Source organism: Gracilinanus agilis, chromosome 4, assembly GCF_016433145.1.
Source record: "Gracilinanus agilis isolate LMUSP501 chromosome 4, AgileGrace, whole genome shotgun sequence".
Taxonomy (NCBI): Eukaryota; Metazoa; Chordata; class Mammalia; order Didelphimorphia; family Didelphidae; genus Gracilinanus; species Gracilinanus agilis.
The window spans coordinates 463,856,080-463,872,954 of NC_058133.1; positions in this window are offsets into that span (position 1 = coordinate 463,856,080).

Consider the following 16,875-nt stretch of genomic DNA (forward strand, 5'->3'; position numbering starts at 1 on the left):
AGAATTGGTTTGAGTTTGAGTATTTCCCCCCAATCAGTGGAGACCTCTGTCAGTTTCAGTTTTTCTCTACCACAAAAAATGCTGCTGAGGATTTCAGTCCTTAGGGAACCCGTCTATTGTTTTTTAAACCACCTCAGGGTATATGTCCAAGTAGTGAGATCCCTGGGTCGAAAGGTATTCGTTGTTTAGTGACCTCTCCTATAATAATTCAGGCGCTTTCCAGAATAGGTCCACGTAGCTTTTTTTTTTTAAGTCCTTACCTTTTGTCTTAGAATTGATACTAAGCATTGGTAGAATGCTTGGCAGAAGAGTGGTAAGGACTAGGCAATAGGGGTTAAGTGACTTGCCTATCGACATACAGTCAGGAAATGTCTGAGGTAAGATTTGAACTCAGCACCTTTTGTCTCCAGATCTGGCTCTCTACCCCACTAAGGCACCTAGCTGCCCCTCATATAGAGTCTCCAAGAGGTAATGAATTCAATGTAACTGGAAAGTGACAGTTGTGAGACTCAAAACATCTCTTCCCCTTCCTTTTGCCGCTGCTTCTTTCCTCCCTGAGAAATTAGGAAGTTGTGTAACTAGGCTTTCATCTTCACTCCCAACGTCTTTTGACACATTGGATTTCAACAATGTCACCGTGGATCCCTGGAGAAGCAAAATTTTAGGCTCTCCGTAACTGAGGCTATTTGACAGGGCTGTGCACAATGCAATCAATTCAATTCAACCAACATTTACAAAACAGAGTAAAAAGGTAATAAGCATGCAGAAATGAAATGAGACATCCTCCCACAAAGACCTTGCAGCTTGATAAAGGAGAAAAAGCAGCAGCCCAAATATATAAGATAAATAAAAGGTAACATTTATTTGAATAAGTATATTTGAATAAAAATATATAATAAATATATAAAATTAATATATATACAAATTGAATAAATATATTTGAATGAATATATAAATTACTACGTGCCAGTTAGTCAACAAACATTTATTTATTAAGCACCTACTATGTGCCATGCTCTGTGCTTAGTGCCGGGATACACTGCCCCCCCCCCCCAAAAAAAAAGCAAAAGACAGTCCCTGCCCACAAAAGGCTCACACTCTAATGGGAAGAGATGCCACAAACAACTGTGTACAAACAGACTATATTTGGGACAACTTGGAGATAATCAACAGAGGGAAGGCACTAGAACTAAGGGGGATGAGGAAAGACATCTTGTACAAGGTGAGATTTTAGTTAGGACTTGAAGGAAGCCAGAGAAGCCAAGAGGCCAAGATAAGGAGTGAGAGAATTCCAGGCAGAGAGGGCAATCAGTGAAAAATATCAGGAGTTTAGAAATCTGGAGATGGAGTGCTAAATTCTGAGATACAAAGACAAAGGGGAAAATATCCTTTCCCTTCAGAGAGCTTACATTCAAATAGGAAAAGAAAATTCTTATGAGGGAATGGTGGCAGGGAAGATATTTTGTTTTAGAAAGTTTTAGGTGATAACAACAACAACAAAAAAAAAAACATGGAAAGATTTATATGAAGTGATACAAAGTGAAATGAGCAGAACCAAGAGAACATTGTATATAGTAACAATAATGTATGATGATTGGGGTAGCTAGGTGGTACAGTGCAGTAGCCAGGTCTACAGATGGGAGTTTGGGGGTTCAAACACCTCCTAGCTGTGTGACCTTGGGCAAGTCACTTAACCACAATTGCCTAGCCCTTAACCACTCTTCTCCCTTGGAAATAAAACATAATATTGATATTAAGACAGAAGGTAAGGGTTTTAGGAGGAAAAAAAGAACCAGAGGTTGTTCCAGACTACCACAGGAAATCTGACAGATACAGACACGCTTTTGATCCCATAAATGATCCGTATTCAATTACCTACCAACTCAGCCCTGTCATTTCTACCACTGAAACCCTCTAGTCTAGCCTTTTCATTCTACAGATGATGAAATCAAGACCCAAAGAGAAATGACTTGCCCAAGCTTACAGGTCTAATTAGTCCAAAGGTAATATCAAAACTCAGGTCTCCTGTCTCTTGAATCCATGACTCCTTCCAAAAAGTTTTATTCTTCAATAAGAACAGCTATAATTCTTGTTATTTTAGGGAACAGTGCCCAAAGATATCTTCTCAATGTTTTAAAATCACTAGAAAAAACAGGCCAGGGAAAATAAGCTCTCTCCCAAAGCAATCAGTCTTGCCTAAATCTGTCTTTCTTTTTCTTCCCTCTTCACCGAGTTTCATTCCCAAAGTGACTGACCAGGGCTGAGCTGTCTGTGCAGGTGGAAGAAAGGTAATTATCAGGTGGCAGTTCTGACTACAAAATGTACAGTAACAAGGAAAAGTGCTGCCAATCTCTCCAGTGTCCACAGTGGCCTAGGAAGGAACCACTGTGCGAAGTGAATCTTGTCACTTGACATTTCCAGAGCCTCACAGAATGTTAAAGTTAAAAGACACCTTATATGTCATCTGTTTACAAGTTTCATAATAATTCAGTAGATTCAGAGCCAGAAGGGACCTTAGAAATCATCAAGTCTAGCTGCCTCATTTTTCAGATGGGGAAACTGAGGCCCAGTGGGATGAAGTGACTTACCTTTAGTCACACAAATCTGGGTCTTCTGACACTTAATACTATTTTCTTTCCACTACTCAAAGATGCATTTTTGTTTCCATTAGCTTAATAATAATAAGCTGTTTTGGAGCAACCAAGTCTAACCAGAAAGAATCAAGTGGGAAAGAGGAGAAGCCAGGAAAAAGGACTTTTAGGGGAAACATTCTATGCAAGGATCTGTCTCCCAGGGAAGTAGGAGATCAGGTCCTAGGGACGAATGACATAGGTCAAAGAAGGATTGAAATCCCTGGGTGCTAGACCTGGCTCTACCAGGCTCAGCCTCACCAGTAAACATGTACCTCCACATCTAGAAGATATCAAGCTGCTGCTGCTTCTTCCTCCTCTTCCTCCTCTTCCTCCTCCTCCTCTTCCTTCTCCTTCTCCTTCTTCTTCTTCTTTTTTTGAGTTGTCCACTTGTCTTTTATTTTTTTGACATCAAGCTTCTTAAACCTATATAGGATATTATGGTCACATTATTTCACTTGATTCTCCTGTTGGAGTGGTAGGTGGTATCTGCCCTTCGCCCAACTCTCATCGATGGCTTTAAGAAGCTAGCACATGCCCAGTGGCCATCTTGGTAGATGGGTTAAACTAGGTTGAGGGTCACAGGTCTCAAATACATTGACAGGTTGGGGGTTGTTTCCTCCAAGTATGTAAAGACTTTCCTTAATGAAATGGGCAAATGAGAATAATTTGTTTCAACAGCCATGAAGGCAGCTGAAGCAGGAAATGTGGAGCGCTTAGAGCTTGGACAAACATGGAAGATGCCAATGTCAGCCACTGTACCCTGGACTATTGCTAGTCATCCTGACTTTTGTCTTGCCACTGCATTTCAATGACTGTGGAAGAGAGAGGGAAGCCAATGATTTTGTGCAATTCTATCTCACTTAAATCCAACTCACAATCAAGTCAAGATATCACTCTGTGATGCCACTGGTTCTCTTTGAAAATGAAGGACAAAGAACAACAGGAAGTAGAGTGAAGGAGTTTGAAGACTAGAATCAAAATTTTTGGGATCTGGTCATTTACACACACACACACACACACACACACACACACACACACACACACACACACACATATCTTGTGAGACTGGGCAATTTTATGGGATCCATTTTCTTCTTCCTCTAACATGAAAGGATTGGATTTAATCTGTAAGGTCCCTTCTAGCTCCTATGAATAGTCCTTTAGGCATTACATGTAATAGTAATAGATCATTTGATTTGAAAACTTAAAAAAAACCCTTACCTTCTGTCTTAGAATCAGTAGTGCACATCGGTTCTAAGGCAGATGTAAGAATTAAAAATTATGAGGCTGGTTATAGCTTCATAACTTTATTTAATCAAAAGTAGTAGGAGGAAGTAGAGGGAAAAGTAGATACTTAGCTGGCTAATCTGTGGCTGCCATTGCTACACTCTGCCATGGGTCCAGTCAGCACCATCTACACACGTGCCAAAGACCCCCCCACTTCCTCTGAGTCTTGCCTTATAAACTCTTTTCTCCACTCACTAACTCTCACTTGACACATCTCAGGAGCCAACCATAGTTTCTTAATTTGCCTGGACCACCCAGCAGGGCAGTACCTGGGAAATCACTCTATTGTCTCGCAATATTCTTGGGGGCAGTTGGGTAGCTCAATGGATTGAGAGCCAGGCCCAGAGATGGGAGGTGCTGGGTTCAAATCTAGCCTCAGTTAGTTCTTAGCTGTGTGACCCTGGACAAATCATTTGATTCCCATTGCCTACCCTTACTACTCATGACTTTAACTTCCTTTTCCCATTGGCTAGTGTAGTATAGAGAGAGGGAGTCTTATAGTTTTTTCTAACCTCCTTTCAAATTCCCTTGTACCACACACCTTTCCTCAAATTATCCCCATTACACTAGTCTGTCTCAGTTTACTCACTGGTATTCAGCCTCCAGGTGACATCAAGAGGAGCAACAATTAAGAGAGTGACAGGGGAGAGAGAGAGAGAGAGAGAGAGAGAGAGAGAGAGAGAGAGAGAGAGAGAGAGAGAGAGAGAGAGAGAGAGATTGATTTACTTTGGACACAGAAGAATGATAAAGGCAAGGCAATGGGAGGTTAAAGTGACTTGCCCAGGATCATACAGCTAGGAAGTGTCTGAGGCCAAATTTGAACCCAAGACTTTCTGACTCCAGGCCTGGCTCTCTTTATACACTGAGCTACCTAGCTGCCCCCTATTGAATATTTTTAATTTAAGGAAGCATGTCTCTAACAATAGACCTTTGACCTAGATAGTTGGGACAGGTGGTATTTTACCAATTAGAAAATTTAGGCTCCAAGAATTTAAGTGATTTGTCCAGGTTCACACATAAAATATAAATAGAGGGGGCAGCTGGGTGGCTCAGTAGATTGAGGGCCATGTCTAGAGACAGGAGGTCCTGGGTTCATATCTTGCCTCAGACATTGTCTAGTTGTGTGACCCTGGGCAAGTCATTTAACCTCCATTGCTTGGCCCTTACTACTCTTCTGCCTTGGAACTTGGGTTTTAGATTTAAAAAAGAAGAAGAAGAAATATAAATAGAGCCAGGAGGGTTTGAACTCAAGTCTTCTTGCTCCCAATCCAGGGCTCCTTCAAGTAGAATGGAAACATCTAGAAGGCAGGAGCTGTTTTCATTTTGTATTTGCATCTAGTTCAGTGTTTGGCACCCAGAGAGCAGCACTTCATAAATACTCACAGAATTGAACTGAGTTCCATTCTCCTCTATCATGTGACTTCCCTACTCTTCTGTCTGCAATCTAAGTCTCTCAAATTCTACTTCAGAGGGGACCAAGTTTCCTGGGGAAATGAGAAGGTGCTGGCTACCTTTTATTAACCTTATTAAATGTTATTATTTAATAAATATTAATATTATTATTAACTTTGTTGATAATATTAACTTTATTAAAACAACAACCTCATCACCCTTAGTTATTTAATATGCCCAAATTCCAAGTATTCCAGAGCCCTTTCTCCCCACCCCTAGACCTTTTTCATGTCTCCCTTTGTCTTCTCTGACTCCCCACAGACCTCTCTTCACCCAGAGGCTTTATTTAAAGTTAAATTCTTTGTCAGATTTTAAAGTTTAAGCTAAGGGCTGCTAAGTGGCTCAGTGTGCCAGACCTGCAGATTGGAAGTCCTGGTTTCAAATCTGGCCTCAGACACTTCCTAGCTGTGTGACCCTGGGCAAGTCACTTAACCCCCATTGCCTAGCCCTTACCTCTCCTCTGCCTTGGAACCAATACTAAGTATCATTTCTAAGATGGAAGATAAGGATTTTTAAAAAAAGTTATATTCTTAGCAACTCTTAAAAATATTTAAGGCTAGCCCTAAACAAGAGCGGCTAGGTTGCACAGGTATAGCATTGGGCTTAGAGTCAGGGAGACTTGAGATCAAATCTAGCTCCAAACACTTACTGGTTGTGTGACCCTGGGCAAGTCACTTACTCCTGTTGTTCTCAGTTTCTTCATCTGTCAAATGAGCCAGGGAAGAAAATGACAAAAGTCTCCAATATCTTTGCCAAGAAAATCCTAAATGGGGTTATGAGAAGTTGGACATGACTGAATGACAACAAAGCCCTAAATAAAGGCAAAGGATCAGATGCTTATCTGATATGAATTGATCCTGCCTTATCTCTCTGCAGGTACCTTGTAAAAAATAAAATTAATGTATAATAATGACTTTAAAAACATTATGGTTTTATAAGATTTATTAGTAGTCTCTAGAAAATAAAGCCGTGTGCCATGCTAGCTTAGGCAGTTCAAAAGGTACGCTGTTACCTGCTTCCATCATGCTGGATAGGAAGTAAAGAGGAAGTGTAACGCCAGCCCCTCAGTTTTATCCTTCTGTCTATGTCATTGCATAATGACAGGAAGCCAGGGGGCTCAAGGGAAATGTACCCCATAATACAACCTTCACCAGGAGACCCCTTTCCATTAGTGGATGATGTAATAATTAAATTTATGAAGCTGATAGTAGCTTAATAACTTTATTAAATCAAAGTAATAGGAGTAGTAAAGAGAGGGAAAGGTAGGAAAGAGGTAGAGATGCTTAGCTTTCTAATCTATTGGCCAACATGATAGACCTGTGGCTAACTTCTACAATGGTTCCTTCTTCTCTCCTTGCTCCAGTCAGAAGACCCCATAAACCTCCTGGTCTCCACTTATAAGCTCTTTTCTTTACCCACTAACTCCCAGACATCACATCTCAGGAGCCAATCATAGTTTCATAATTTGCCTGGGCTGCCTGTGGAATCAGTTTCCTGACTTGTTGGTTCCTTGGTTTTTTAACTTCCTTTCTCAGAGGGCTGTCTATACCTGAATTTACTCAGTGGTCTTTGACCTCCAAGTCACTGAGAGATGATGTTAAAAAAGGCAACATAATGAAGAGAGAAATTTGCTTTTGACAATGGTCCACTGCTAGAGGGAAGATTGACAGAAAAATCGGGTTCCCAAAAGATCTTTTCTGTTGTATGTCCATCAGTGAAGCTCTTATCATGCTATATTTTTGGTAGGTGTTTGTAGATGGTTTTGGGCAAGCACAGAGTATTTCTTACTCTGCCATCTTGGTTGCCAGAAATGGAAATTGTCTTGCTATTTTCTTGTGGTCAAATGAAAGTCCCAAGCCCTTTCCATGCTTTTGCCCATAAACTGGTGAAATGTCAGCTCTCTCCTGTATTTGTGCAATTGATTTTTTGAACCTAAAATGTAAGATTTTAAAACATGTTGGAGCGGGGTCAGAAGATTTGGACTTACATCTGAATTTTGTTACTTAGTAACCATTTGGTGCTTCCCCTCTAGGTACTACTCAGAAAATGTTCTCATCTTTTTTTTTTTTTTAAACTTTTACCTTCTTTTTTAGAAATGATACTAAGTATTGTTTCTGAGGCAGAAGAGTGGTAAGGGCTTGGCAACTGAGGCTAAGTGATTTGCCCAGGGTCACACAGCTAGAAAGTGTCTGATGTCACATTTGAACCCAGGTACTCCCAACTCTAAGCTTGGTTCACTATTCTCTGAGCCACCTAGCTGCCTCAACATTAAAATACTCTTGTCAACATTAGTTTATGTGATCATTATTTTTCCTTGGCCTTGATTGCCTCTCTCTTTTGGCAAGATTTGCAAAGTAAAGCAAAATCTATTCCAAAAAGAGTCTGAACAAAAAGTATAGAAGGGGGGAAAAAAACCAGAACTTAACATGGACAGGATGCTCAGTCACCTTAGCCCCAAGGAAGCAAATTTGGAGAGTGAAATCTTATTATTAAAAAAAAAATTTGCACCCAGTGAGAGACCCCACAGTGTCTTGTAATTTGGAGAAGGCAGGAGCAACAAATATGGAAATAAACACACTGCCAGCTATTTTCTCAAAGGTTTTAACTTGGCAACTTTGTTATTTCCCCCAAGTTTTCCTCCATTCTCCATGCTTGGCTGCTAGGTGAGAAGCAGTTGGTGGTGAGAAGGATAAACTTTGAGGCAAAAGAACTAGGTCAAAACTGGCAATTAGAAAGTTTATAGGTTTGAGGGATCTCTTTTTCTCTTTCCTTTTATTTCTAAGGGAAGCACTGGAAAAGGAATGTGCTGAGATTTAGGAAAATCCAGGCCAGATGAAGAATGACAGGTGGGTTCCAGAATTAGGTTTCTGAGGGATGCCCAGGGATATGTCAAGGGACAGGATGGCATCACTCATCGTGCTCTTTGATGTTTGGCACTGTGGGGTGAAAATTGGATTTGGGGTTTGAGGTCTTGGGTTTGAAATTTCTTACTTAAGATCACAAATTTCAAGCTATGGGGATCTAGTCGAATCCATTTGGTTTGCACATGAGGACTAGGGAGATTAAAAGACTTGTCTAAGGTCCCAAAGATAGTAGGCATCAGAGGCAGGATTTGAATCCAGATCCTCTAACTCCAGTCAACATTCTTTCTACTATATATCATTGAAAAAAATATTAATATTGTATTCTGAATTTTAGACACATCTCCCACAAACAACTTTATTCAAGTTAACATTAATACCAAAGGGGCAGCTGGATAGCACAGTGGTGCCAGGCCTAGAGTCTGGAGGACCTGGGTTCAAATCTGATCAAAGATTCTTCCTAGCTGTGTGATCCTGGGTAAAATCATTTAACTCTAATTGCCTAGACTTTACCATGCTTCTGCTTTGGAACCAGTACTCAGCATTGATTGTAGGACAGAAGGTAAAGGTTTAAAAAAAAAAAGAATTAAAACTAAGAAGGTAAGCAATTTCTAGCCCAGAGAAAGAAATATCCAAACGGGCACAATCTACTCTCAAGATGGTTTAAGATAACATTTCCAGGAATTCTGAAGAAGAATCACAATATAGAAAAATTACAATTTGATGTTAATATTCAAGAATTGCTGAGTAACAAATCACCCTCCTATTCCTTCCTAGATTATTCCCTTCAAGGATTTAAAGGGACTTGCCTTCAATAGAAGAGTGCATTTCCTTTGGGAGTGTCATTGGCCATTCACTGTGAAAGACTAGGAAGGCAAAAACCCAAAGAAGACAGAAAGTCCTCCTTGTTGAGATTTCCATCTGTGCCCTTTAAACATTTTGTTATGAAAAAGTCTTCTTATTCTCAACCTATAACCAAGGAGGTGACAAGCTTGGAAAAGAAGTTTAAACTGGAAAAAATATTATTTTAAAATTCTTTTCAGTATTTCTAAAAGAAGATTTTAAAATATGCTTCCATAGTATGTGACCTCAGGAAAATTCCTCAACTTCTTTAGGTCCAAGTTCCCATTATCCTTAAGTCAATAAGCTTGCTTGTTTATCTATCTATCTATCTATCTATCTATCTATCTATCTATCTATCTAATTTACCTATCTCTCTTATCTATCTATCCATCTAACCATCTATCCATCCATCTATCTACCTATCTCTCATCTATCTCTCTTATCTATCTACCCATCTCTCATCTCTCATCTATCTATCTATCTATCTATCTATCTGTCTGTCTGTCTGTCTATCCATACATGTATCGCTCATCTATCTATTTACCTATCTCTCTTATCTCTCTCTCTCTCTCTCTCTCTCTCATCTATCTATCTACTATAATAATTGAAATGGGTTTGACAAATATAAGAATTTTAAAAAATTATTGTTGTGGTTCTCATTTATAAAATTAACTCTTAAGTCACAAGGACTGCTAGCAACTTTTATTTATAGCAAGGTAGAGCTATTAAAGTGGGAAATATAGGAAAGAGGTAAAAAATATTGACTAGCTACAAATACCCTAAGTCCTAATCCTAGTGCCTCCAGACCACAAATGTGAATCCAAAAGCAAATATCACCAGAATCCAAGGTCCTAATGAGGAAGCTGAAATCCAAAGAGCCAGGAGATACTGAAAACCCACTGAAAACTTTCAGCTCACATGAGGCCAAGACCGCCAAGAATCTTCACAGAGTTCACACTGAAGAGAGTGTCTCACTGAAGCAGAGGGAGAGGGAAAGAGAGAGAGGGAGAGAGAGACAGAGAGACAGAGAGAGATGGAGAGAGGGAGAGAGAGAGATGGAGAGAGAGAGAGAAAGAGAGAGAGAAAGAGAGAGAAAGAGAGAGAGAGAGAGAGAGAGTCCACACTGAAGAGCCAAGGAAGGAAGGAATTCTCCTCAGACTTGCCTTTTATATCCCTTTTCCACATCACTTTCTATCTCTCTCTCACTTCTGTCCAAGTAGGGGCAGTGCTTGTGGCCTTTGGGGGTGTGAAATTTTTTTTTCTAGTAAGTGAACTCTCTTACTTGGTGACTTACTAAGTATTAAGTAGGGATACATTTAGTTCTTGATTGATTAACTCAAAATAGACAAAGGGATTAAAAAATCCTTTCACTATCCCTCCCCTCTTCTGTCTCTGTCTTTCTCTCAAACCCTTACTTTCTCCCTTAGAAGTAATACTAAGTATCAGTTCTAAGACAGAAGAATGGTAAAGGGCTAGGCAATTGGAGTTCAGTGACTTATCTGGGGTTATGCAGCTAGGAAGTGTTTGAGACCAGATTTGAACCCAGGACCTCCTGTCTCTGTGCCTGACTCTCTATCTACTGAGCCTCCTAGCTGCCCCTAATAAGCATTTATTAAGGGTTTACTATGTGCCAGTCATTCTTTTGGGGTGGGGGGTCGGGATAGAAATGCCTGCAAAAAGTAAGACAGTGCTTTTCCTGAAGAGCTTAATATTTTAATGGGGAAGATACCCTCCCCCCACACACAAATGGAGGTTCCAGGTAGAATTTACTAATGGGAAGAGAGACTGCAGCAGTGGCATCAACTACTAATTGCATACTGTGCCAGACACTGTTAAGCCCTGAGGGTACCCCCTCCAAAAAAAATAAATAAAAATTCTGGAGTAGCTAGATAGCTCAGTAACTAGAGTACCAGGTCTGGAGATAGAAGGTCCTGGGTTCAAATTTAGCCTCAGACATTTCCTATCTGTGTCACCCTAGGCAAGTCTTTAATCCCAATTGCTTAACCCTTATCACTCTTCTGCTTTGGAACTTCTTTAAAAAAAGAAAACCCTTATCTTCAGTCTTAGAATCAATACTATGTATTGGTTCTAAGGCAGAAGAGTGGTAAGAGCTGGGAAATGGAGGTTAAGTGATTTGCTCTGATAGATCTGTCATCCATACATTTATATTAAATTCTTTTTGTATCTCTTTATGCTTTCCATCTTTCTAATACCTGAGTCCTGGTGAGCAAGTGGTTGTTCATCGTTCCTAATTCTGGAGACCGTCTCCTCCTCTCAGCCTCTTCTAAGAGCAGCCCCTGCCCCTCCCCAGCCCAGCCTGACCTTGCTCACTTCCCAGCAGGTGGCTGTTTGAATTGCAGAAATAGAATCGAGGAGGAATTAAGCAGCCTCATTAGGGTTCTCCTAATAAGCCCAAGCTCAAGTGATGCCAAACATCACAAGACCTTAATTAAGGAGAAAGAAATAGAGGGGTCGAGAGAAATGGGTGTCAGCGAGAATAGAAGGAGCTAGGAGAGAGAAGCCAAGAGAGGAGAAGAGGAGAGGGGGCAGGAGAGTGACAGGCAGGATGGATAGAATGGGATGGAACATGAGTAAGGTGCAATGAATTATTGGAAAATGCTAGTGGAAATGAGAGTTAGCTATTGAGGGGGGTGTGAGGGGGTGAAGGGGAAAGTAAAAACATGAATCATGTAACCATGGAAAATTTTCTAAAAATAAAAATAATTTATTAAAAAGAAAAAAGAAAATGCCAGAGGGGGCCAGCTGGGTGGCTCAGCGGATTGAGAGTCAGGTCCATAGATGGGAGGTCTTACATTCAAATCTGGCCTCAGACACTTCCTAGCTGTGTGACCCTGGGCAAGTCACTTGACCCCCATTGCCTATCCCTTACTGCTCTTCTGCCTTGGAACCAATAAAGAGTATTGCTTCTAAGATGGAAGGTAAGGGTTTTAAAAAAAGAAAATACCAGAAATGAAAGGGACCTTAGAAGTGACTTAGTTCAACCCATACCTGCCAAGAAATATTCTTCCCTCCTCTCCCATTTTAGTATCCCTTAGAGATTACCTCCGAACATTATACTATATAGTGTCTGGACTATATGCCCTATACACTATATAATACTATTTAGTGTAAATATTGTATATGTATTATATATAACACATAGACATGCTACCATAATCTGGAAAATTGATGTAAAAAAATTTTTGGACCTCATTTCATACCAGAAAAAAATCTGTTTTTCTTTTCTTTTCTTTTCTTAAATTCTTACCTTCCATTTTAGAACCAATGTTGTCTATTGGTTCCAAGGCAGAAGAGAGGTAAGGTTTAGGCAATAGGGGTTAAGTGACTTGCCCAGGGTCACACAGCTAGGAAGTGTCTGAGGCCAGATTTGAACCCAAGATTTCCTGTCTCTAGGATTGGTTCTCAAACCACCAGTCACTTAGCTGCCCTCAAACCCCCAATTGTTTAACAATCAGATTTTTGGGGTTGGGGAGATATGCATGCACAACCTACTTTTAAGTTTAATTTGTGTTATTAAACCTTCTCCATCACTCTCTTAAACCTAGACAATTGATAAAATAATAAATCAAACCTTGATTTATAGAATTTGCCAATTTCTGAGTTGTAACTTCTCACACTGAAAATTTAGAAAAGCTCTTGTAAGCTGGATGAGATGGCTCCAACATACCTCCAGGTCTCTACTTCACTCACTGTTCTGGTTGCCCTTTTCTGAATATGTCAGCTAATTAAATGCCTTTCCTAAAATGTGACACCCAGAGGGGTGGAGTCAAGATGGCCACTTAGAAGAAGCAAAAGTCTAGACAGAGCTGAAAACCCTTCCACATCAATGAAAAACAAAGTGCTTCGAGGGGACAGAAAATCAAATCTAACAATAGGACAGAGCTGGGAGATCCTCCTGCTGGATTCAACTTAAAAGGTAAGCAAAAAAAAAAAGCCTGAATTCTTGAACTCTTGGATTCAAGGGAAAGAAAGAAGGAAGGTCCCAGGACCTCTCCCCCACCTACTGTTCTGAGACTCCAGCAATGGCTGGAATCTCTGGACAGGCAAGTGCTCTAATCTGGAGGGAGTGCCTTGCTGGCACAGCTGCGCTAGGCTCAGGGCATTGAACATAGATGTCAGGGAGGCAGCTGGGGGAGAAGCGCAGAGAGGGTAGCCTAGTCCTAGCCAAAATGTTCCACCTTGTGCCGCCACACTCCACCACCACCCCTTTTCTCAAGGTCTTGGCTTCAGGGCACATTCAGCTCTGAAGATCAACTCTGTCCTGGCTTAATCTTAGGCAGATAAGAAGCCTTCAGAGGCTAGGGAAGCTCCATCATCTCTCCCCCATGGACTGCACTGAGGCTCTACCATAAGAATCCTGCTAAGTTCCCAGGAAGAAGACTGCAATCACTACAGAACACCTTGATAACAGGGTAGGAAGCTCAGCCTCCACACCTTCACCTTTACCCACCACTTCTGCTGTCAGCTGGGGAAGATCTGGGCTCATTAATACTCTATCAGCCTAATCTAGTCAACCAGCAGAGCAGAGAAGAAACCCTTTCAGAACAGAATAGCCCAAACCCAGAGATCCTGCAAATAATCAGAGGAGAAAGATTATAGCCAATTACAGGGGTGGGGGGTGGGGTGGGAGGGGAGAAGGAAAAAATATGAGTAAACAACAGAAAAAGAAAAAAAGAAATTACATTCGATAGCTTCTATCCAGGTAATGAACAAAGAGCAAATGGAACAGAGGAGGACCAATGAACACCAAGAAAAAATGCAGAAACTCCAGTGAAATAGACTCAGGCTTTGGAAGAACTCAAAATACAATTCAAAAAACAAGAGAGGCTGAAGACAATTGGAAAAAGAACTTAAAAAGCAAAATAAGTCATCTGGAAACAGAAAATAGTGTCTTGAAAGCCAAGATTGACCAGCTTGAAAATGAGGCAAAGAAGGTGAAAGATGACCTACAACGAAAATCAGACCAGAAGAAGAAGGATGACCAAAAAGCCAGGGATGAAATTCAGACTTTAAAAATTAGAATCCAATGCCTAAAATGTGACACCCAGAAATGAAGAGTCCAGATGTGGTCTGACCAGGGCAGTTCTGTCAGTCCATAGTCTCCATTTTCTAACACTTTTTTTTTTTCCTTTTTTAACCCTTATACTTCGGTGTATTGTCTCATAGGTGGAAGATTGGTAAGGGTGGGCAATGGGGGTCAAGTGACTTGCCCAGGGTCACACAGCTGGGAAGTGACGGAGGCCAGATTTGAACCTAGGACCTCCCGTCTCTAGACCTGACTCTCACTCCACTGAGCTACCCAGCTGCCCCCTAACAACTCCTTTTTAAAAAAAAAATGAATTTTATTTTTTCAGTGACACATAGAAATGGTTTTTGATGATTGGTTTCTGATATAGCGAGATTCTCTCCCTCCTACCTTCCTCCAGGTGGTAAATAGTTTGATATAGGTTATATCAGTGCTTTTATGCAATACATATTTCCATATTCTGCTCTTGGATCACCTCCTTTTTCTGAGATCGCCTTGCTTTTATCAATACAACCCAAAATTACACTAACTTTTTGATTGTCTGTCATCTGAAACCATGATAAATATTCTACTCTGCCTCAGGTAAATAAAATTGAATAATAAAAGTATGGATTTATAAAGGACCTTAGAGTTTGTCTAGTTTCATTTTATACATGGGGTAATTATGTCCCAGAGAGGAAAAATGCCTAGCCCAGAGTGTTTTTGTGGCATAGCTGAGCCTGGAGCTGGGATCTCCTAAAGCCTGGATCTTTCTCTGTTTTTCTCGTTCATCATGCAAGTGGCAAACAAAAGATCTAATCCAATCTAACAAACAGGTATGAGCATACCTACTATGCACAAGGCATTGTGTTAAGTGCTGGAGATATACAAAGCAAAATCAAGAACAGTTTCTCCCTTTTACTTTTGGCATAGAATCAATGAGCAAATAAAACCAGTGCTCTCTTACAGCTTAAAAGTCCTTATGTAGTAGAGAAGCTGCTTCAAAGCCAGGAATTCTGGGAAATCCAGTTAGTTTACTTAGTGACCTTCTCCCCTGCTGCTCTTTCTCCCAGCAGGCCAAGGAGAAGAGAGTAAAATCATTTAAAGTGATAGCTAGCATTTATATTGAGCTTTAAGGTTTGCAAAGCATTTTACAAATATGATCTCATTTTATCCTCACAGTAACCTTGGGAGGGTTTATTATCTTTGTTTTTCAGCTGAGGAAACTGAGGTTTCAAATGAGCTGGAGAGAAGTTAAGCGACTTGCCTGGGGTCACATAAGTAGTAAGTGTTTGGGTCTTCTTAACTCCAGGACCAGTGTTCTATCTACTATATCACCTAGCTGCCGAAAAGCCAGTTCTCAGGTGATGTTTGATTCACTGATCTAGTAGGGCTATTCTTTGGATCAAGATTCAGGAAATAGGATTTCAAAGCACAGAATAGGAATCCCATTTGAGCTAGAAAACAGAAACTCTCCCAGTTGGTGTGTGGTTTTAGCTATCCTATTACTGATAGCCATCCTGTGATGGCTTCTTATTAATACTCAGTGCAGAGTAAACAGTCAATGGCCAACCCTAGTAAGGAAGCCTGCAACCATCATGCTGCTACAGGATTTCTGTCTGTTTGCCTCTCCTCTCTCTCCTCTCTTCCTTTGCCTGTCTTCTGTCTGTCTGTCTCTGCCACACACATACTGTTTCTAAGTCTCTCCCTCTGTCTCTGTCTCTCTGTCTCTCTGTCTGTTTGCCTCTCCTCTCTCCTCTCTTCCTTTGCCTGTCTTCTGTCTGTCTGTCTCTGTCACACACATACTGTTTCTAAGTCTCTCTCTGTCTCTCTCTCTCTCTTTGTTCTGTCTCTCTCCCTCCTCTCCTCTCTCTGCCTGTCTTCTTTCTGTCTCTGTCTCTGTCTGTCTCAAGCACTGTAGCGCTCTCTTATATCAGTAAGGAGAGGGGGTGGAGAGCCAAAGAATGCTAGACGTGCAGATTCTACAGGGTGATTTGAAGGAGGGAAGAGCCCCAGGGGGAATGGGGAAAGGAAGCCCGGCATTCTGCAAAGATGAGGCGGAGAAAGTTTACCCTAAGCTTAGGGTTAGGAATTTTCTCTTAAGATATGAACAGGGCTGTGGGCTGCGGAGAGAGAGGGAAAGCCTGTCAGGAGGCCTCCAAGGGAAGGTGCAGGAAGGAGGGGGCGCCGAGCCCCAAACTTCACCTCTTTTCCTGGTTTGCCTAAGGCCATCCCTGCAGTCAGTAATTAGTCTACTTGGAACTTAGCTTAGGTGCAATGGCTGCAAAGCCAGCATCCCTTTTTCCTGAATGAACCAACCCTTTCTTGCTATATCTACCTGCTACCGCACAGGCCCCAAATCAAAGTCGCGCTGCTCTTCCTTTTTTCATGTCTTAGAATAATCTCTTGTGTTTTCAGGGGGAGAAATAGGCCAAGGAAGAGTTCTGTCCTGTAGACCATTGCAAATGGAAAAAGCTCACCTGGTATGATATGAGAGAGATTTACAGAACCCGAGAGATGGAAGGGGCCTCAGAGGCCTGCTGCTCCGACCCGGAACCAGAGCCACATTTCAGAATTCCCTTTACACCACCCTGAGAAGTGCTCACTCACTTTTGGCTTAAAGACCTGCACAGAGAAGGAACCCGGTAAAGCCCTTTGGAATAGTTGAAATTGATTGTAAGGTTTTCCCTCATGGCAGACTTAAATTTACCTTTTTGTAATCTCTACATGTTCATCATTTCTGGAATAGTCCTGTAGGGTCAAGTTAAAAAGC